The 20,899-nt window shown below is 42.9% G+C and overlaps 9 non-coding genes and 4 pseudogenes across 9 annotated transcripts; all 13 read left to right on the top strand.

The window, feature by feature from the left end:
• The first annotated feature begins 14,259 nt into the window (after window positions 1–14,259).
• LOC146045853 (5S ribosomal RNA) lies at window positions 14,260–14,378 on the top strand. The gene has a single exon (XR_014465633.1). It is a non-coding gene; the product is annotated as a 5S ribosomal RNA (ribosomal RNA).
• A 345-nt stretch (window positions 14,379–14,723) lies between these two features.
• Window positions 14,724–14,842, top strand: LOC146045774 (5S ribosomal RNA). The gene has a single exon (XR_014465597.1). It is a non-coding gene; the product is annotated as a 5S ribosomal RNA (ribosomal RNA).
• Window positions 14,843–15,186: 344 nt separating this feature from the next.
• Window positions 15,187–15,305, top strand: LOC146039535 (5S ribosomal RNA). Its single transcript, XR_014463037.1, has one exon. It is a non-coding gene; the product is annotated as a 5S ribosomal RNA (ribosomal RNA).
• Window positions 15,306–15,650: 345 nt separating this feature from the next.
• On the top strand, window positions 15,651–15,769 carry LOC146035938 (5S ribosomal RNA; annotated as a pseudogene).
• Window positions 15,770–16,114: 345 nt separating this feature from the next.
• Window positions 16,115–16,233, top strand: LOC146041576 (5S ribosomal RNA). Its single transcript, XR_014463509.1, has one exon. It is a non-coding gene; the product is annotated as a 5S ribosomal RNA (ribosomal RNA).
• A 344-nt stretch (window positions 16,234–16,577) lies between these two features.
• On the top strand, window positions 16,578–16,696 carry LOC146035839 (5S ribosomal RNA; annotated as a pseudogene).
• A 957-nt stretch (window positions 16,697–17,653) lies between these two features.
• Window positions 17,654–17,772, top strand: LOC146035824 (5S ribosomal RNA; annotated as a pseudogene).
• Window positions 17,773–18,117: 345 nt separating this feature from the next.
• Window positions 18,118–18,236, top strand: LOC146039414 (5S ribosomal RNA). The gene has a single exon (XR_014462926.1). It is a non-coding gene; the product is annotated as a 5S ribosomal RNA (ribosomal RNA).
• Window positions 18,237–18,580: 344 nt separating this feature from the next.
• LOC146046380 (5S ribosomal RNA) lies at window positions 18,581–18,699 on the top strand. The gene has a single exon (XR_014465870.1). It is a non-coding gene; the product is annotated as a 5S ribosomal RNA (ribosomal RNA).
• A 345-nt stretch (window positions 18,700–19,044) lies between these two features.
• LOC146046386 (5S ribosomal RNA) lies at window positions 19,045–19,163 on the top strand. The gene has a single exon (XR_014465871.1). It is a non-coding gene; the product is annotated as a 5S ribosomal RNA (ribosomal RNA).
• A 345-nt stretch (window positions 19,164–19,508) lies between these two features.
• On the top strand, window positions 19,509–19,627 carry LOC146039292 (5S ribosomal RNA). The gene has a single exon (XR_014462815.1). It is a non-coding gene; the product is annotated as a 5S ribosomal RNA (ribosomal RNA).
• Window positions 19,628–19,972: 345 nt separating this feature from the next.
• Window positions 19,973–20,091, top strand: LOC146036004 (5S ribosomal RNA; annotated as a pseudogene).
• A 345-nt stretch (window positions 20,092–20,436) lies between these two features.
• On the top strand, window positions 20,437–20,555 carry LOC146034037 (5S ribosomal RNA). The gene has a single exon (XR_014459449.1). It is a non-coding gene; the product is annotated as a 5S ribosomal RNA (ribosomal RNA).
• The last annotated feature ends 344 nt before the right edge of the window (window positions 20,556–20,899 follow it).

Here is a 20,899-nt window from a genome sequence, read left to right as displayed (position 1 = left end):
CACGGGACACCCAGCAGGCAGGCAGGTTCTCACGGGACACCCAGCAGGTGTGCTTTCTGGAGCAATCTAGGACACAGCTGCTGCACTAGATACACAGGCTGGAATAAACTGAACTCTGGAGTAATCTCAGACAGGAGTTTGCTAGGACCAATAGAAATCACCAGGAATATACTAAGAGTATCACAGGAATATAGCCGGTGGGCTCTGAGTGCTGAAAGCATACCTATATACCAAGTGGCTTAGGATGCAGCCACACCCAAAAAAAGACTACGCTATGCATGGAAAAAAGCAAAGTGGATCAGCCAAAACCTGGAGCGCTGATCCGGAGATGTACAAAAGCCACACAGAGCATGAACAACAGTGACTGCTGCAGTCGCAGCCCATGACAGTGTGTACTTTAGTGCAGTGAATAAGACTTCAATGGTATATACAATAAAGTGAACATGCAAATAATAACAATTAACAGTGTACAATAATATATACAGTGAGATGAAAAAAGTATAACACTTATAAGCATATATGGAAAATATTTACATATGATGCAGGGAACTATTCAGATTAATTGATTGATTAATTTTGATGTTACACCTGCGGGATATTAATCAGTACACAGATACTGGCCGGTAATCCAAACTTGACACAGAATGAGTTCAGCGAATGAAGCTGATGTTATGTTACATTAATGCAATTGCAACAAGTTACTGTATATTCAAGAGGCTGTTGCTGTTTGTTTTAAATGAAACGGTTAAGGGATAATTGTTCCATTAACCCAAATGGGGACACCATATTTAGCTTGTTAATCCATTTGGCCTCCAATGGGAGGAGGTTTTTTTGGCTCAGTCACCACCTCTTTTGTCCTACGGTACCATGTCTATCATTTTGTACTTTAAAGCGGCTAAGGTGTGTTGTTCAATTTTCTTCCCCTCTAGGGCTAAACTAATGGCACTGCTGTGTTGTGCCATCCTTTCTGTAAATTGGCAGATAGTTTCGCCTTTTGAAACAAGATGGAAGATGATGTCCTGCGCAGATTTGTTCCAAAATAGTTTGTTCTATTTATATTTGTGAATTTAATAGAACTTCTTTCGTGTACAATGTTCCTCCAATCCCAAAGTAACATGTAAAGGAAGAGAAATGTTTGTATCAGTAAAAAAGACCAAACCAATAAAACGTGTGGGTCTATTATTACAAGATAGTCCTATTTGCTCACATTTGTCTTACATTCAACATATGTCAAAAAAACTAAATCTGTTTCTTTATCAGGATCTCCCATGCAAGGAGTGCTCATGGAAAATATATTTCATATCACCTTAGAGTGGAACAATAGATAGGGATGTGCTTACATCAAGCTTACATAAAGAAAGTCTGTGGTAAACTTATAATGGTATCTTTAAACATCAATGGGAAAGGGATACACTGACCGCTCCTGTATCCCAAATAACGTGCATACAAATGGTGCTCACTTTCTGCTTACATGCATCTTGCAGATTGAAACATATCACGGTATCTTTTAGGTCCTCAGATGTATATGTGGGAAAAGCATACATAGACTTTCATAGTGCAGCATGAAAAAAATGTAATTGAACAATACAGAAAATTAAAAACAAAACTGTTTTGCCCGTATCAAATATCCAGTAGTAAGGAAACTCTAAGACAGCATGCAAGAGAAGATGGTAAACCTGGGTGTTCTTATTGCTGGTAGAATAAAGCCTCCAGCTTCTGTATATAAGGCAGGGTAAAGATTCCTTATCTCAGCTCCTCCAACATGTTTCGATGTCCTAAGACGTCTTTTTCAAGGTGGAGTGAGGTTACAAATGTGGGGGTTTAAATACCCAAAAACCAAGTATCTGAGTACTCACTTCCTGAATGCCAAGTTGCCCTACACATGCATCGGCCGGGAACAGAAAGCCGCATGTAGTCCGGAAGAACCTCCGGCGCGGGCAGTGACGTCACACGGAAGTGATGTCGACGGAACTCACCGTCTTTCATTCTAAAAAACCGGCAAGGGGATTATGAATGAATATTGGATGAACCTTTCAATAGGGTGTATAAATTAAAAGGCCAAAGACATGTATAGATGAAAAAGAGTATTATAAACTCTTTTAAAGATGATATATGGCACTAATTACCTTTTGTGGATGGATGTCATGTGACCCAAATTTTCATAAAAAAATCTATATCTATGCCTAAAACAATGTATAACTTAAAAAAAATATATATATGGTCTTTTCAATATTAAAAAATATATCTATGGGATAATATTTGTCCTAAGGTAGAAAAAACTTCAAAAAACCTAAAAAAAACTACCAGGGTCCATATCTTCCCTTTTCACAGGAAAAACATTTCATATCTAATATATATACAGAAGGGTGCCTACAATTAAAGATAAAATAGTATCAAACGCCCTACCGATGGTAAAAAATTTAAAATTAGAGATTTTATAACATGCCATATGAGATATGCTATATATGCCATTACATGCACCTGTAATTTGATATAGGTTGGAAAAACCAAGAGGCAACTTAAAGTTAGATGGTATGAACATGTACGAAATATAATAAATGGTCTAGAGCAGTGGTTCCCAACCTTTTTTGTCTCCCGTACCCCTTGATTAGGCTTTTCATTTATGAGTACCCCCTCGTGTCAAGCCGCGCGTGACTATTTTAGAGGGCGTGGCCTAAAAGGGGTGTGGTCTCATTTGAAGGTGTGTGTCTTAACGGGCAAGTCACTCCCCCATTTTCACTTTGGTGGTATGTGCCATGTCTTCAGATTAATTTAAGAACATGGTGATGTATGCCCAGTTTATACTACAAAAATCATTCTGGTACCAAATATAAAACATAGTGTTCATACTGGCAATGACGAGAAAAAAAAAAAGTGCAACCACTTGACCACAATATAAGCTCAGCCCATTCTGCGGACAGCATATAAAATAACAGAACACTGTCAACTGTCAAATCTCTATTACTGAAGCAACAGACATTCCAAGGGATCACGTTAGCCTTCCAATAGTGCCAGATACACATATACTCCAATGGTGCCACGTATGCCCCCACAGTGCCAGCAACAAGTATGCCCCACAGTGCCAGCAATGCCCCCCAAAGTGCCAGCAATATGGTATGTCCCCACCTTGCCAGCAATGCCCCCCACTGTGCCAGCAATAAATATGCCCCCCACAGTGCCAGCAATATGGTATGCCCCCACAGTGCCAGCAATGCCCCCCACAGTGCCAGCAATAAATATGCCCCCACAGTGCCAGCAATGCCCCCCACAGTGCCAGCAATAAATATGCCCCCACAGTGCCAGCAATGCCCCCCACAGTGCCAGCAATATGGTATGCCCCCACAGTGCCAGCAATATGGTATGCCCCCACAGTGCCAGCAATGCCCCCCACAGTGCCACGGGTTGGGAACCGCTGGTCTAGAGTCACATCCATTTTCCGTACATTTTAAAACTAAACATAACAAATCTTTGAAGGGGATTAAAAATTTCTGCGGATTATCAGTAGTACACGAAGATTGGAGAAACAATAATAGAGATGTACATTAGATATGAAATGTTTTTCCTGTGAAAATGGAAGATATGGACTTTAAACTTTAAAAGAGTTTATAATACTCTTTTTCATCTATACATGTCTTTGGCCTTTTAATTTATACACCCTGTTGAAAGGTTCATCCAATTTTCATTCATAATCCCCTTGCCGGTTTTTTAGAATGAAAGACAGTGAGTTCCGTCGACGTCACTTCCAGGTGACGTCACTGCCCGCGCCGGAGGTTCTTCCGGACTACATGCGGCTTTCTGTTCCCGTCTGATGCACGTGTAGGGTTCAGGAAGTGAGTGTCTATACACTTCCGGTGTCTACATAAGCAGGACGGCCCGGCGTTCCGGAAGTGAGTACTCAGATACTTCGGTTTTTTGGGTATGTAAACTCCCACATTTGTAACCACACTCCACCTTGAAAAAGACGTCTTAGGATGTCGAAACATATTGGAGGAGCTGAGATAAGGAATCTTTACCCTGCCTTATACACAGAAGCTGGATGCTTTATTCTAACAGCAATAAGAACACCCGGGTTTACCATCTTCTCTTGCGTGCTGTCTTAGAGTTTCCCTACTACTGGATATTTGGTACGGGCAAAACACTTTTGTTTAAAAGTTTCCGTATTGTACAATTACATTTTTTTCATGCTGCACTATGGAAGTCTATGTCTTTCCCACATAAATATCTGAAGACCTAGAAGAAGTTCTATTGCATTCACAAATATAAATAGAACAAACTATTTTGGAACAAATCCAAGCAGGACAGGACAATCAAAGTGTATTTTCCTGTTGTATTTTCGTGGCTGTTTTACACCAATTAGCAGCCGTATTATCAAGACGGCTGCTTAGTAAATCAGGAACCACCATTCTTTTGAATGGTGATTCCTGTCGTATCCTATCGATGGTGTAGACATTCGTATTTGTAAGTACAAATAGGAATGTGCCATCTTTAAGAATACGAATTGCTATATTTTGGGGATAGTAAATCCCGAAAATACAAATGTGTAAAAAATAGGTGTATTTCTGCCTACGAATACACCTAATTTTTTACGAATTCATATTAGTAAATTTCCCCCACTGTATCAGAAAACATGAAGGCATTTGCATATGAAGGTGCTGCGCAAGATCCAATTGCGCAACTCTGTACCTGCAGATAATAAACATTGTCAAAACGGAAGTAATTTCTGTGCAATGTCATAGAAAGCAAGGCAAGCAGGAAGGCAACATTTGGCCCCTCATATAACGGATTGGCATTAATTTATATTTTTTAGAGCCTCAAGTCCTCTGTCATGTGGAATACTGGTATCTAAGCTAATAACATCTGCTGTGCAAAGCCTGTATTTGTCATGTAAATCTTCCACATTCTACAATTTCTCCAGCAATGTGCCAGTGTCTTTAGATAAGTCTTTTTTGTACATTTACAACTGGCTGCAAATAGTAGTCGATGTATTGGGAAACAGAGTATAGCAAAGTCTCGGGCCAATATAATAGGATGCCCTGGAGGGTTCGTCCTGTTCTGTAACTTGGGTATGGTAAATGGTGTCTGTAACTTGGGTATGGTAAATGGTGTAGGGATACATGGAGACAATGTCAGTAGTGCCGATTATGTGGAATTGTCAATATAATTTGTGTTCAGACCTTCCTGTGGAATATTCTTCAGCTCGTCGATGTATATCTCAGTGGGATCTTTGTCCAACCATCTGTAGAAAGATTCATTTGAGTTTTCGGTACACTTCTTTTTTGTAATCCTCATGTTTTGTTTGACTGTACCACCCCCTTTGTCAGCAGATCGTATAGTGATATCATCATAGCGGGATAAGTCTTGTAATGCTTTGCGTTCAGCAAATAAGTTACTTTACCCTCCTTTACCAGACACCAAGGGTGACATTCTATGGGATGAGATTTTTTCGCACTTTCAAAATCGCCCATTATCGCACTTTTTTAATATCGCATTTTTGCCGCGAATTCTCATATTTAATGAGGTGCGAATTCTGGAATGAAAAGTGCGATTAGGTGCGATAATGTGCGAATTTTAGGCATGAAAATGTGTGAATTTTAGGCATGAAAATGTGCGAATTTAAGGAAATGTGCGATTTTTTGTTCATCAAAAAAAAAAAATAATTGGCGTGGGGTCCCCCCTCCTGAGCATAACCAGCCCAGGGCTCATTGAGCTGGGGCTGGTTCCAAAAATACGGGGGACAAAAAGCATAGGGGTCCCCCGTATTTCTGAAACCAGCCCCGGACTCTTGGACCGGTCCTGGTTCCAAAAATACGGGGGACAAAAAATCTGGGGGTCCCCTGTATTTTGAAACCAGCACCGGGCTCCAACAGCACTCGGTGTCATGCCACAGCTGGGGGACACTTTTTATATAAGGTCCCCCGGCCGAAACATGAGTACCGTGGCTGGTCAGCCTTGGACGGGGTACCTGGAGGAGTGGGGACCCCCCCATAAAGGGGTCCCCCCCCCAGGCTTCACCCGTCCAGGGCTGAAGCCTGGGGCTGTCACCGGCGTCCGTGGCCAGTGGACGCCGGCCTGATAGTGTTAAATCTTCCATACATAACTTTGCTTGATACAGAAGAACTACAAGTGCCAGCAGACCTCCCCCGCATGCTGGGACTTGGAGAACCACAAGTCCTAGCATGCGGGGCATTAATGGGCCCGCTGGGACTTGTAGTCCACCTGTAAAAAGAATGTTAAAAAAACACACACACAGAGAAGTATAACTTTATTACACACACACAAACACACATCTCACTTTTACACCCACATACTCACCGATCCAGGATCTAGCGCTGGTCTCCCTTCTGCTGCAGAGCCGGACAGCCCGCACTGACAGCGGGGACAACCGGCTCTCTCCGATGCCGCTAACAGCCTATGTAGCGCTGTCCCAGTGCTACAGAGGCTGAGAGCGTCTTTGGCTTATGCGTCTCCAATCACGCTCTCAGCCTCTGTAGCGCTGGGACAGTGCTACATAGGCTGTTAGCGGCATCGGAGAGAGCCGGTTGTCCCCGCTGTCAGTGCGGGCTGTCCGGCTCTGCAGCAGAAGGGAGACCAGCGCTGGATCCTGGATCGGTGAGTATGTGGGTGTAAAAGTGAGGTGTGTGTTTGTGTGTGTGTGTGTAATAAAGTTATACTTCTCTGTGTGTGTTTTTTTTAACATTCTTTTTACAGGTGGACTACAAGTCCCAGCGGGCCCATTAATGCCCCGCATGCTGGGACTTGTGGTTCTCCGGGGGAGGTCTGCTGGCACTTGTAGTTCTTCTGTATCAAGCAATGTTATGTATGGAAGATTTAACACTATCAGGCCGGCGTCCACTGGCCACGGACGCCGGTGACAGCCCCGGGCTTCAGCCCTGGATGGGTGATGCCTGGGGGGGGGGGGCCTTTATGGGGGGGTCCCCACTCCTCCAGGTACCCCGTCCAAGGCTGACCAGCCACGGTGCTCATGTTTCGGCCGGGGGACCTTATATAAAAAGTGCCCCCCGGCTGTGGCATGACACCGAGGGCTGTTGGAGCCCGGTGCTGGTTTCAAAATACGGGGGACCCCCAGATTTTTTGTCCCTCGTATTTTTGGAACCAGGACCGGTCCAAGAGTCCGGGGCTGGTTTCAGAAATACGGGGGACCCCTATGCTTTTTGTCCCCCGTATTTTTGGAACCAGCCCCAGCTCAATGAGCCCGGGGCTGGTTATGCTCAGGAGGGGGGACCCCACGCAATTTTTTTTGTCAAAAAACACTTTTCCACATTTTTTAACACAGGGCCATGCACAGATCTCTATGATCTGTGCAGGGTTCTGGCCAAATCACATATCAGAACCTGGTCTGATTTTTTTGAGATTTTTAGACACATTTTTCAAATTCGCATCTCATTAAATATGCGAATTGTATACTTTTCAATGTGAAAACATCTGGATGCGAGTTCTGGTGAAAACTAAAAATCGCACTTCTAAAAAGTGCGATTTCGCGGCAAAACCGCACTTTTTGCCGATTTTCGCATCTCATTAAATATGCGAATTAGGGAAAAAGTGCGGAAACGGCCGTTTTTGCGATAAAATTCGCCAAAGTCAGATTATCTCATCCCATAGAATGTCACCCCAAAGATTGCTCCATGCTGTTAAGAAGAGTGCACGTATATGACTTGATTTCTGTCACTTTTGTTTTCACTTTTAAAAGCCTCCTCTGTTAATGCTGCTGCTGCCTGCTGGGGCTTGATGTCATGATCTATTGACTGCCCCGGCGTGAGAATCAGAAGAGAGGAGGAGCTGACTGTGACCCTCTGCTGAGTGTCCAGCCAGTACTCCCTCCACGTCACGTGGAGTGTCCGGCCCCACGCTCCCTCCATGGGACCTGCCACCGCAGGCTTCTCTGTGGGATCCACTGCCTCAGCCTCCACAAGACCCACCACTGCAGCCTCCTCTATGGGATCTGCCGCCTCAGCCTCCATGGGACACGCTGCCTTGGGCTCCACGGGACTGCCCTGCCATAACCTCTGCCATGGGACCTGGCCATTGGAAACCCTGCTGCCTTAGGTACAATTGTAGTGAAGACAGGGAGGGTAAAAAGGTGGGTTTCTTACCAGAGGTAAGAGAGGGGCGCCAAGGATGGGATGTGTGTGACCTGAGCAGCTCACACCAAGGATGATCAGTTCCTTGAAAAGGTACAATGGTAAAAAGAAAAACGAGAAGTGGAGCGCTAGGTTAAAGATTGGATGTGGTCAATTGGGTATCACAAATAAAACACATTTATTAGCACATATAAAAAGGCATTAATCGATTATGCTCATACAATGAATATTAAGAACAATGGTTTGGAAACCATAGAAACACAATGGTATTGAAATGATAAAAATAGGACCGAGTTATATACTTATGCGTTCTCCCGCTTGCCAATAGTCCAGATCTCAAGGTGGCCCTTGGTTGCCCCTTTAGTTGGTTGGGGATCCAATCTTGCCTGGTACCTCTTGTACCTTAATCCTATATTGCACCCCTCCATTGGAAATATCCTGTTTGGGACACCATCACCAGCCACATTTGGGAAGCCGATCATTTATCTGTGCATCCGTCATTCCATCCAACGGACAGCAAGCTCTGAGACACAGCGGCCAAAATTCATCCCTGCATGGTTCATGGACACCCATATATCTGGATCCCCAACCAACTAAAGGGGCAACCAAGGGGCACCTTGAGATCTGGACTATTGGCAAGCGGGAGAACGCATAAGTATATAGCTCGTTCCTATTTTTATCATTTCAATACCATTGTGTTTCTATGGTTTCCAAACCATTGTTCTTAATATTCATTGTATGAGCATAATCGATTAATGCCTTTTTATATGTGCTAATAAATGTGTTTTATTTGTGATACCCAATTGACCACATCCAATCTTTAACCTAGCGCTCCACTTCTCGTTTTTCTTTTTACCAAGACAGGGAGGGTGTAGGGTTCAGCACAACAAGCGTGGGTGGGGGACACACATACTTGTCTCAACCCTCTCTTCTCCCTTTCCCCCCACTCTTCTCTCTCTCTTTTTATCTCCCTCTGCGCTCTCCTCTCTCTCCCTCTGCACTCTCCTTCACTCTTCTCTTTCTTTCTCGCTGCACTCTCCTTTCTTTCTCTCTGCACTCTTTCTCTCTCTGCATTCTCATTCTTTATCTCTCTGCACTCTCTTTTTCTCTCTCTATCCTCTCTCTTTTCTCTCTCTCTCTGCGCTCTCCTCCTCTCCCTCTCTCTGTGCTCTCCTCTTTCCTTTTCTCTCTCTCTGCACTCTCCTCCTCTCTCTGTCTCTCTCTGCACTCTCCTTGTCTCTCTCTCTGTGTTTGCAGCAGTAATGTAGTGTAGGGTATAGACACGTCAATCGTGTAGGGTATAGAGGGGTCAGTAATGTAGGGTATACATGGATCAGTGGTGTAGGCTATAGATGGGTCAGTGGTGTAGGGTATAGAGAGGTTGATGGTGTAGTGGCATGTATGTAGGGTTCATTAGGGTACTTGTGTATTATCAGGGCACCCACGAAATCAGCCGCAAAATCGCATGCAAAAATCGGATGTGATTTTATGTCCGATTTTCGTCCGATGTTTCGCGTTTTCCGGCCGATTTGCATGCTGTTCCATCTTTGCACACCCCCGATTTCCATCGTAGTGCATCGCATCGCATGCAAAATAGTGGCATGCGATTCGATTTTTAATTGCACAAGCACCCTGATGGGTGCTTACAATGTTAAATGCACCCCCATTGTCAACGCCACCCCCACTATCAACGCCAACCCGAAGCGTGGCGAGCGGCGGCGGTACGCGTCCTCCGACCTTTTCATACCCCCACTATCCACGTCGGTGTGGAGTTGATTTTAGATAGTGTGGGCGGGCTTGGTGGCTCGCTGCGCTCGCCACACTGTATAAAGTCAACTCCACGCCGACGTGGATAGTGGGGGTATGAAAAGGTCGGAGGACGCGTACCGCCGCAGCTCGCCATGCTTCGGGTTGGCGTTGATAGTGGGGGTGGCATTGACAATGGGAGTGCATTTAACATTGTGAATCGCATCGCATGCCACTTGCTGGCATGCAATGCTATGCGATATTTAATTGTACAATCAGGGGCATTTTCCCGAAAATCGCATTGCATACCATCGCGTACCATCGCATACTACCTGGCGGTGTGCAAGGATGGAATAGCATGCAAATCGGCAGGAAATGGCCGCTAAATCGCATTGCAGTTCGAATCGGCCGATAAATCGGATGTGATATCATATACGATTTACATTACATCGGGCGCCCTGATAATACACAAGTACCTTCATTAGCGTAGAGGCAGGTATAGAGGGGCCAGTAGTGTAGTTGTGGTGTGTATAGTTGGGTCAGCAGTGTAGAGGCAGCTATAGATGGGTCAGTAAAGTAGAAGCAGGTTTAGAGGGGTCAGTCTTGTAGTTGTGTGCATGATCGCAGCTGACTGCATGACACATCGGCATTTTTGCAGCTAAATGCCCACATAGTCACTTTATTACAATAACTTTTCTATGAAAATCTCATCACGAGCAGGATCGCAGTGGCATATTGGCGCATGTGCAGGGTCAGTAGTGTAGGGGATATAGAGGGGTTAGCATTTATCTCTTGTTAAGGCTTAATACATCTGCCCCAATGTCTGTTAGAGGCTTGGAACAGTGGTTAGTGGTTGTTTACAGTGAGAAACAGAGTGTGAGCCCAAGGATAGGAGTACAGTAGAGCAGGATTCTGGTAAGTGTGGGGAGAAATCCTCCATTATTTAAGCCTAGACCGTGCTAGGATTGGTCATGGATGTGGCCCTAGCCTAGTTGTATGACATGGTATTTTGGGTGTGAGGGGAGCCAATTACAGTTTTGAGGATATCAAGGGGAGGTGGCATGGCCTGCACACCCTGGCTACTCATAATGGGATGTGCCACCTAGTACTAAGTGTACTACTAGTAGTATATACGACTTACAGTAGTTCAAAAACACAGAAACAGGATAGCAGTGTACAATACAACCATTAATATTTTAATGTATTACATATAATATGAGGTTTTTGGCAGAGTACCTTGTCACATTCTGTAGGTCCCTAACATTATAAGGGTTCACCTCTGGGGAGAAGTATCGGTACTTGTGTATTATCACGGCTCCCACGATTTCCATCTTATGGGATCTTATACAATTTAAAATTGTATAACATTGTATATGGCAAACGATGAGATGAGATTTTAAATTGTATAAACACCCTAATGGGTGCTTACAATGTTAAATGCACCCCCACTATCAACGCCAACCCGAAGCGTGGCGAGCGCCGGCGGTACGCTTCCTCCGACCTTTTCAAACCCCCACTATCCATGTCGGCGTGGAGTTGATTTTATATAGTGTGGCGAGCGCAGCGAGCCACCGAGCCCGATGCGTGGCTTTACATGTATTACTTTACATGTATTACGCGTCCGCTCGCCACACTATATAAAATCAACTCCACGCCGACATGGATAGTGGGGGTATGAAAAGGTCGGAGGACGCGTACCGCTGCGCTCGCCACGCTTCGGGTTGGTGTTGATAGTGGGGGTGGCGTGGGGGTGCATTTAACATTGTAAGCACCCATTATGGTGCTTATACAATTAAAAATCTTATAGGGGGCCAATTGACCTTGAAAGCACCCATTAGTGTGCTTATACAATTTAAAATCTCATCTCATCGTATGCCATATACAATGGTATACAATTTTAAATTGTATAACATCGGGTCCCATCGCAGCACATCTCATCTCATTGCATACCATCTTAAGCCTTATGGTATGCAATGAGATGGGATGAGATGGGGGCCGTGATAGTACACAAGTACCGAAGTATCAATGTATTAATGTTAATAAAAATCAGTGAGGTTTCAGTGTTTTTTAATTCAGTAATTTTCATTAAGATTTTTGCATGTACAAACATAAACATTGCCCCCCCCCCCCCCCCCCAAAAAAAAAGAAAATAGACAAAGTAGAATAGACCAGATATCATAGTGCACACATACAACTATAGTCAAGACATGCTCAACAGTATCAATAGAACAAAGGGGATACATGTGGAGATATCAAGCAGGATTTATGCTGTACAGGGTATAAGCATTCCTAGTACCCAAAGGCGCCATCTGGGCCCCAGGAATGCCAAGTCCGTGGTGCTCCTGTATTCAAGATAGGTGTTCTAATTTAACATTGTGTTACCCAATAAAAGAAAGAGGTGATCACTGCACTTACTAATAGAATAAAATAAAAATAAAGATTTAACATACCATAATTGGCTATCTGGTCATCCCAAGAAAATATGAAAAGAATAAAATTAGCAATGCCCGCCAAAGAACCCAAAACAACCCCGCAAATCACCAAAGCAACCCACTCCTATAACCCCCCACCCTGTACTACCCAACCCCAGCTGAGGTGTACCTGGATCCCTTAACAATACCCCCTATTAAATATACTAACCATACTACTATCTAGTCCCGTCCGTCCCCCCCCCCCCACCCCCAATGTCAGGATATCGGGGGAAATTTACTAAAGGAAATTTGTAAAAAAATAGGTGTATTTGTATTTAGAAATACACTTATTTTTGACATTTACTATCCCGAAAATACGGCAATTTGTATTCGTATTGATGTGCTATCAATACGAATACGAATTGCCGTATTTTCGGTATAGTAAATGTCAAAAATAAGTGTATTTCTAAATACAAATACACCTATTTTTTACAAATTTCCTTTAGTAAATTTCCCCCATCATATCAAGGATATATATCAGGGCAGTGTTTCTGGGCCATAAGTGGAGGCGGAACCAAATCCACCCCTCCCAACAATTTTTTATAATAGTTCTTATGCAGGATATACTGTATATATTATAGGTTTTCGTAACAGGAAAAATTGCTGCGGCCACAACAAGAAAACTTACTAAATTAGTATAACGGGTTAGGCGCAGATAGTCCGGAGTGGATATGTGAATGATCTGAACCCACGGTGGGGAGTATTTACCAGAATAAAGATTTATTTGACATACAATTCAACAAATTAAAAGTGCAAATGCAAATGGATACACAAAAGTGCAAGTGCAGCAGCAGTACAATTTCTCAAAATTCAAAGTGACAATGCATATATTTTCTAAAAAGTGCATGTACAATGAATGCGACGGGGCAATTTGATACTTTTATCTCACCATTCCAGGGTGGTGCGGTGGGCTGGGTGCTATAAGATGGTAAGTCCCGGGTAGCAGGAATAAAGCACCACCGCACAGGCTTTGGATGGGGATATAGCGATGTTACAGCAGAGTCCTCCCGTCAGAGTGTTGGCATCCTCATAACATGTTTCGGAATCTGGTTCCTTCTTCAGATGTGGATGCCAACACACTGAAGCCAGGGGTTTTTATACCATATGGGATAGGGTGATTTGATACACCTGTGTCCCACACCTCCGTTTTCCGGAAGTGATGTTTTTTGGTAGTGCGCTGGGGAATCTCTTCCTCCATATGCATAAGGTTTAACATTACCCCACAGCGTCGTTCCGCCTGGAGGCAGACGCTGCGGGAGTAATCACATGCAGCTGGGTTCAATATACAGTCTATTGCGCTTCCGTCCGGACCGGAAGTTCAAACCCGGATATGACGTTTGCGTTTCAAAGCGCTTCCTGTATGCGTTCCACTGCGTCTTTTTCTCACAGGAATCCAAACATTCAAGTTTTTGGTTTTGGCGATTCAGGTTGTTTATGTAAGGAGAATCATTCGCAATTGTATGCAGACCATTCTTAGGGGAATCTTCTTGATACATCCCCTGAGTCCCAAATCTCCATTTTGAAAACTGGCAATCCAGCAGATAACGCAATGGAATCACTGTGGGAGACCACATGGGAACACCAGGTGCTGCAGATTTTTTTCACATTACTGGCAAATTGTTTTTATTCTCTAGCTATTTAAATTGGAAACTTTTTCTTTTTATTGCCAGCACAGACATTTGGAAGAGGTCAAACAGACACAATAGCCATCACCTAAAGACTTACCACACTGTTTAGGCCCAATTCCAACTGCTTTTGGCAGCTAAACAGTGTTGAGCCTCTTTAGTAGTTTAATTTAAGACCCCCTGCTAATATCATGTCCTGTAGGTCTTTTTACATTACCAACACATGATTTTTTTCAGTAAGCCAATACAGTTAGGAAACATTTTTATTAGCTTACCTGGTGATAGAAGTAGAAGAGGGCAAAAAAGTGCCTGTATCTCACCTACAGCCATACCACATTGGATAGGCCCAATCTCGTCTGATCTTGGAAGCTAATCAGTGTTGGGCCTGGTTAGTACTTGGGTGGGAGACCACATGGGAACACCAGGTGCTGTAGGTTTTTTCACATTACTGGCAAATTGTTTTTATTCTCTAGCTATTTAAATTGGAAACTTTTTCTTTTTATTGCCAGCACAGACATTTGGAAGAGGTCAAACAGACACAATAGCCATCACCTAAAGACTTACCACACTGTTTAGGCCCAATTCCAACTGCTTTTGGCAGCTAAACAGTGTTGAGCCTATTTAGTAGTTTAATTTAAGACCCCCTGCTAATATCATGTCCTGTAGGTCTTTTTACATTACCAACACATGATTTTTTTCAGTAAGCCAATACAGTTAGGAAACTTTTTTATTAGCTTACCTGGTGATAGAAGTAGAAGAGGGCAAAAAAGTGCCGGTATCTCACCTACAGCCATACCACATTGGATAGGCCCAATCTCGTCTGATCTTGGAAGCTAAGCAATGTTGGGCCTGGTTAGTACTTGGCTGGGAGACCACATGGGAACACCAGGTGCTGTAGGTTTTTCACATTACTGGCAAATTGTTTTTATTCTCTAGCTATTTAAATTGGAAACTTTTTCTTTTTATTGCCAGCACTGACATTTGGAAGAGGTCAAACAGACACAATAGCCATCACCTAAAGACTTACCACACTGTTTAGGCCCAATTCCAACTGCTTTTGGCAGCTAAACAGTGTTGAGCCTCTTTAGTAGTTTAATTTAAGACCCCCTGCTAATATCATGTCCTGTAGGTCTTTTTACATTACCAACACATGATTTTTTTCAGTAAGCCAATACAGTTAGGAAACTTTTTTATTAGCTTACCTGGTGATAGAAGTAGAAGAGGGCAAAAAAGTGCCTGTATCTCACCTACAGCCATACCACATTGGATAGGCCCAATCTCGTCTGATCTTGGAAGCTAAGCAGTGTTGGGCCTGGTTAGTACTTGGGTGGGAGACCACATGGGAACACCAGGTGCTGTAGGTTTTTTCACATTAAAGGCAAATTGTTTTTATTCTCTAGCTATTTAAATTGGAAACTCTTTCTTTTTATTGCCAGCACAGACATTTGGAAGAGGTCAAACAGACACAATAGCCATCACCTAAAGACTTACCACACTGTTTAGGCCCAATTCCAACTGCTTTTGGCAGCTAAACAGTGTTGAGCCTCTTTAGTAGTTTAATTTAAGACCCCCTGCTAATATCATGTCCTGTAGGTCTTTTTACATTACCAACACATGATTTTTTTCAGTGAGCCAATACAGTTAGGAAACTTTTTTATTAGCTTACCTGGTGATAGAAGTAGAAGAGGGCAAAAAAGTGCCTGTATCTCACCTATAGCCATACCACATTGGATAGGCCCTATCTCGTCTGATCTTGGAAGCTAAGCAGTGTTGGGCCTGGTTAGTACTTGGGTGGGAGACCAAATGGGAACACCAGGTGCTGTATGTTTTTTCACATTACTGGCAAATTGTTTTTATTCTCTAGCTATTTAAATTGGAAACTATTTCTTTTTATTGCCAGTACAGACATTTGGAAGAGGTCAAACAGACACAATAGCCATCACCTAAAGACTTACCACACTGTTTAGGCCCAATTCCAACTGCTTTTGGCAGCTAAACAGTGTTGAGCCTCTTTAGTAGTTTAATTTAAGACCCCCTGCTAATATCATGTCCTGTAGGTCTTTTTACATTACCAACACATGATTTTTTTCAGTAAGCCAATACAGTTAGGAAACTTTTTTATTAGCTTACCTGGTGATAGATGTAGAAGAGGGCAAAAAAGTGCCTGTATCTCACCTACAGCCATACCACATTGGATAGGCCCAATCTCGTCTGATCTTGGAAGCTAAGCAGTGTTGGGCCTGGTTAGTACTTGGGTGGGAAACCACATGGGAACACCAGGTGCTGTAGGTTTTTCACATTACTGGCAAATTGTTTTTATTCTCTAGCTATTTAAATTGGAAACTTTTTCTTTTTATTGCCAGCACTGACATTTGGAAGAGGTCAAACAGACACAATAGCCATCACCTAAAGACTTACCACACTGTTTAGGCCCAATTCCAACTGCTTTTGGCAGCTAAAAAGTGTTGAGCCTCTTTAGTAGTTTAATTTAAGACCCCCTGCTAATATCATGTCCTGTAGGTCTTTTTACATTACCAGCACATGATTTTTTTCAGTAAGCCAATACAGTTAGGAAACTTTTTTATTAGCTTACCTGGTGATAGAAGTAGAAGAGGGCAAAAAAGTGCCTGTATCTCACCTACAGCCATACCACATTGGATAGGCCCAATTTCGTCTGATCTTGGAAGCTAAGCAGTGTTGCGCCTGGTTAGTACTTGGCTGGGAGACCACATGGGAACACCAGGTGCTGTAGGTTTTTCACATTACTGGCAAATTGTTTTTACTCTCTAGCTATTTAAATTGGAAACTTTTTCTTTTTATTGCCAGCACTGACATTTGGAAGAGGTCAAACGGTACTTGTGAGTTATCTGGACGCCCGATTTTTTGATTGTATGCCTTAAGTTAAGGCATACAATCAGATACGATGCGATGCGATATCGCATCGCATCGCATCGCATCGCATGCGACCATCGGATGCGATGACCCGATTTTTCCATAGGAATCAATGTTAAAATGATTCCTATGGAAAAAGGGGTCCTTTTCATACCCCTACTATCCAAGTGGGCATGGAGTTGGATATAAACCTGTGGCGAGCGTAGCGAGCCACCGAGCCCGAAGCGTGGCGAGCGAAGCGAGCCCCGCGAGGGGACGGTATTCCGTGTCCCCTCGCGGGGCTCGCTACGCTCGCCACGCTTCGGGCTCGGTGGCTCGCTACGCTCGCCACAGGTTTATATCCATCTCCATGCCCACTTGGATAGTAGGGGTATGAAAAGGACCCCTTTTTCCCATTGAATTCCATGTTAAAATGGACTCAGTCCATTTTAACATTGATTCTTATGGAAAAATCGGGTCATCGCATCGCATCGCATCGCATCCGATGGTCGCATGCGATGCGATGCGATGTGCCCGATCCGACCCGATTTTGAAATCGGGCGTCCGGATAACTCACAAGTACCGGTCAAACAGACACAATAGCCATCACCTAAAGACTTACCACACTGTTTAGGCCCAATTCCAACTGCTTTTGGCAGCTAAAAAGTGTTGAGCCTCTTTAGTAGTTTAATTTAAGACCCCCTGCTAATATCATGTCCTGTAGGTCTTTTTACATTACCAACACATGATTTTTTTCAGTAAGCCAATACAGTTAGGAAACTTTTTTATTAGCTTACCTGGTGATAGAAGTAGAAGAGGGCAAAAAAAGTGCCTTAATATCACCTACAGCCATACCACATTGGATAGGCCCAATCTCGTCTGATCTTGGAAGCTAAGCAGTGTTGGGCCTGGTTAGTACTTTTGTGGGAGACAACATGGGAACACCAGGTGCTGTAGGTTTTTTCACATTACTGGCAAATTGTTTTTATTCTCTAGCTATTTAAATTGGAAACTTTTTCTTTTTATTGCCAGCACAGACATTTGGAAGAGGTCAAACAGACACAATAGCCATCACCTAAAGACTTACCACACTGTTTAGGCCCAATTCCAACTGCTTTTGGCAGCTAAACAGTGTTGAGCCTCTTTAGTAGTTTAATTTAAGACCCCCTGCTAATATCATGTCCTGTAGGTCTTTTTACATTACCAACACATGATTTTTTTCAATAAGCCAATACAGTTAGGAAACTTTTTTATTAGCTTACCTGGTGATAGAAGTAGAAGAGGGCAAAAAAGTGCGTTTATCTCACCTACAGCCATACCACATTGGATAGGCCCAATCTCGTCTGATCTTGGAAGCTAAGCAGTGTTGGGCCTGGTTAGTACTTGGGTGGGAGACCACATGGGAACACCAGGTGCTGTAGGTTTTTCACATTACTGGCAAATTGTTTTTATTCTCTAGCTATTTAAATTGGATACTTTTTCTTCTTATTGCCAGTACAGACATTTGGAAGAGGTCAAACAGACACAATAGCCATCACCTAAAGACTTACCACACTGTTTAGGCCCAATTCCAACTGCTTTTGGCAGCTAAACAGTGTTGAGCCTCTTTAGTAGTTTAATTTAAGACCCCCTGCTAATATCATGTCCTGTAGGTCTTTTTACATTACCAACACATGATTTTTTTCAGTAAGCCAATACAGTTAGGAAACTTTTTTATTAGCTTACCTGGTGATAGATGTAGAAGAGGGCAAAAAAGTGCCTGTATCTCACCTACAGCCATACCACATTGGATAGGCCCAATCTTGTCTGATCTTGGAAGCTAAGCAGTGTTGGGCCTGGTTAGTACTTGGGTGGGAGACCACATGGGAACACCAGGTGCTGTAGGTTTTTTCACATTACTGGCAAATTGTTTTTATTCTCTAGCTATTTCAATTGGAAACTTTTTCTTTTTATTGCCAGCACTGACATTTGGAAGAGGTCAAACAGACACAATAGCCATCACCTAAAGACTTACCACACTGTTTAGGCCCAATTCCAACTGCTTTTGGCAGCTAAAAAGTGTTGAGCCTCTTTAGTAGTTTAATTTAAGACCCCCTGCTAATATCATGTCCTGTAGGTCTTTTTACATTACCAACACATGATTTTTTTCAGTAAGCCAATACAGTTAGGAAACTTTTTTATTAGCTTACCTGGTGATAGAAGTAGAAGAGGGCAAAAAAGTGCCTGAATCTCACCTACAGCCATACCACATTGGATAGGCCCAATCTCGTCTGATCTTGGAAGCTAAGCAGTGTTGGGCCTGGTTAGTACTTGGGTAGGAGACCACATGGGAACACCAGGTGCTGTAGGTTTTTTCACATTACTGGCAAATTGTTTTTATTCTCTAGCTATTTAAATTGGAAACTTTTTCTTCTTATTGCCAGTACAGACATTTGGAAGAGGTCAAACAGACACAATAGCCATCACCTACAGACTTACCACACTGTTTAGGCCCAATTCCAACTGCTTTTGGCAGCTAAACAGTGTTGAGCCTCTTTAGTAGTTTAATTTAAGACCCCCTGCTAATATCATGTCCTGTAGGTCTTTTTACATTACCAACACATGATTTTTTTCAGTAAGCCAATACAGTTAGGAAACTTTTTTATTAGCTTACCTGGTGATAGATGTAGAAGAGGGCAAAAAAGTGCCTGTATCTCACCTACAGCCATACCACATTGGATAGGCCCAATCTCGTCTGATCTTGGAAGCTAAGCAGTGTTGGGCCTGGTTAGTACTTGGGTGGGAGACCACATGGGAACACCAGGTGCTGTAGGTTTTTTCACATTACTGGCAAATTGTTTTTATTCTCTAGCTATTTAAATTGGAAACTTTTTCTTTTTATTGCCAGCACAGACATTTGGAAGAGGTCAAACAGACACAATAGCCATCACCTAAAGACTTACCACACTGTTTAGGCCCAATTCCAACTGCTTTTGGCAGCTAAACAGTGTTGAGCCTCTTTAGTAGTTTAATTTAAGACCCCCTGCTAATATCATGTCCTGTAGGTCTTTTTACATTACCAACACATGATTTTTTTCAATAAGCCAATACAGTTAGGAAACTTTTTTATTAGCTTACCTGGTGATAGAAGTAGAAGAGGGCTAAAAAGTGCCTGTATCTCACCTACAGCCATACCAAATTGGATAGGCCCAATCTCGTCTGATCTTGGAAGCTAAGCAGTGTTGGGCCTGGTTAATACTTGGCTGGGAGACCACATGGGAGCACCAGGTGCTGTAGGTTTTTTCACATTACTGGCAAATTGTTTTTATTCTCTAGCTATTTAAATTGGAAACTTTTTCTTTTTATTGCCAGCACTGACATTTGGAAGAGGTCAAACAGACACAATAGCCATCACCTAAAGACTTACCACACTGTTTAGGCCCAATTCCAACTGCTTTTGGCAGCTAAAAAGTGTTGAGCCTCTTTAGTAGTTTAATTTAAGACCCCCTGCTAATATCATGTCCTGTAGGTCTTTTTACATTACCAACACATGATTTTTTTCAGTAAGCCAATACAGTTAGGAAACTTTTTTATTAGCTTACCTGGTGATAGAAGTAGAAGAGGGCAAAAAAGTGCCTGAATCTCACCTACAGCCATACCACATTGGATAGGCCCAATCTCGTCTGATCTTGGAAGCTAAGCAGTGTTGGGCCTGGTTAGTACTTGGGTGGGAGACAACATGGGAACACCAGGTGCTGTAGGTTTTTTCACATTACTGGCAAATTGTTTTTATTCTCTAGCTATTTAAATTGGAAACTTTTTCTTTTTATTGCCAGCACTGACATTTGGAAGAGGTCAAACAGACACAATAGCCATCACCTAAAGACTTACCACACTGTTTAGGCCCAATTCCAACTGCTTTTGGCAGCTAAAAAGTGTTGAGCCTCTTTAGTAGTTTAATTTAAGACCCCCTGCTAATATCATGTCCTGTAGGTCTTTTTACATTACCAACACATGATTTTTTTCAGTAAGCCAATACAGTTAGGAAACTTTTTTATTAGCTTACCTGGTGATAGAAGTAGAAGAGGGCAAAAAAGTGCCTGAATCT

Source organism: Crinia signifera, chromosome 1 (genome assembly GCF_055691185.1).
Source record: "Crinia signifera chromosome 1, ASM5569118v1, whole genome shotgun sequence".
Lineage (NCBI taxonomy): Eukaryota > Metazoa > Chordata > Amphibia > Anura > Myobatrachidae > Crinia > Crinia signifera.
The sequence above is the reverse complement of the archived record's forward strand: the minus strand, read 5'-3'. Positions and strand labels throughout refer to the sequence as shown.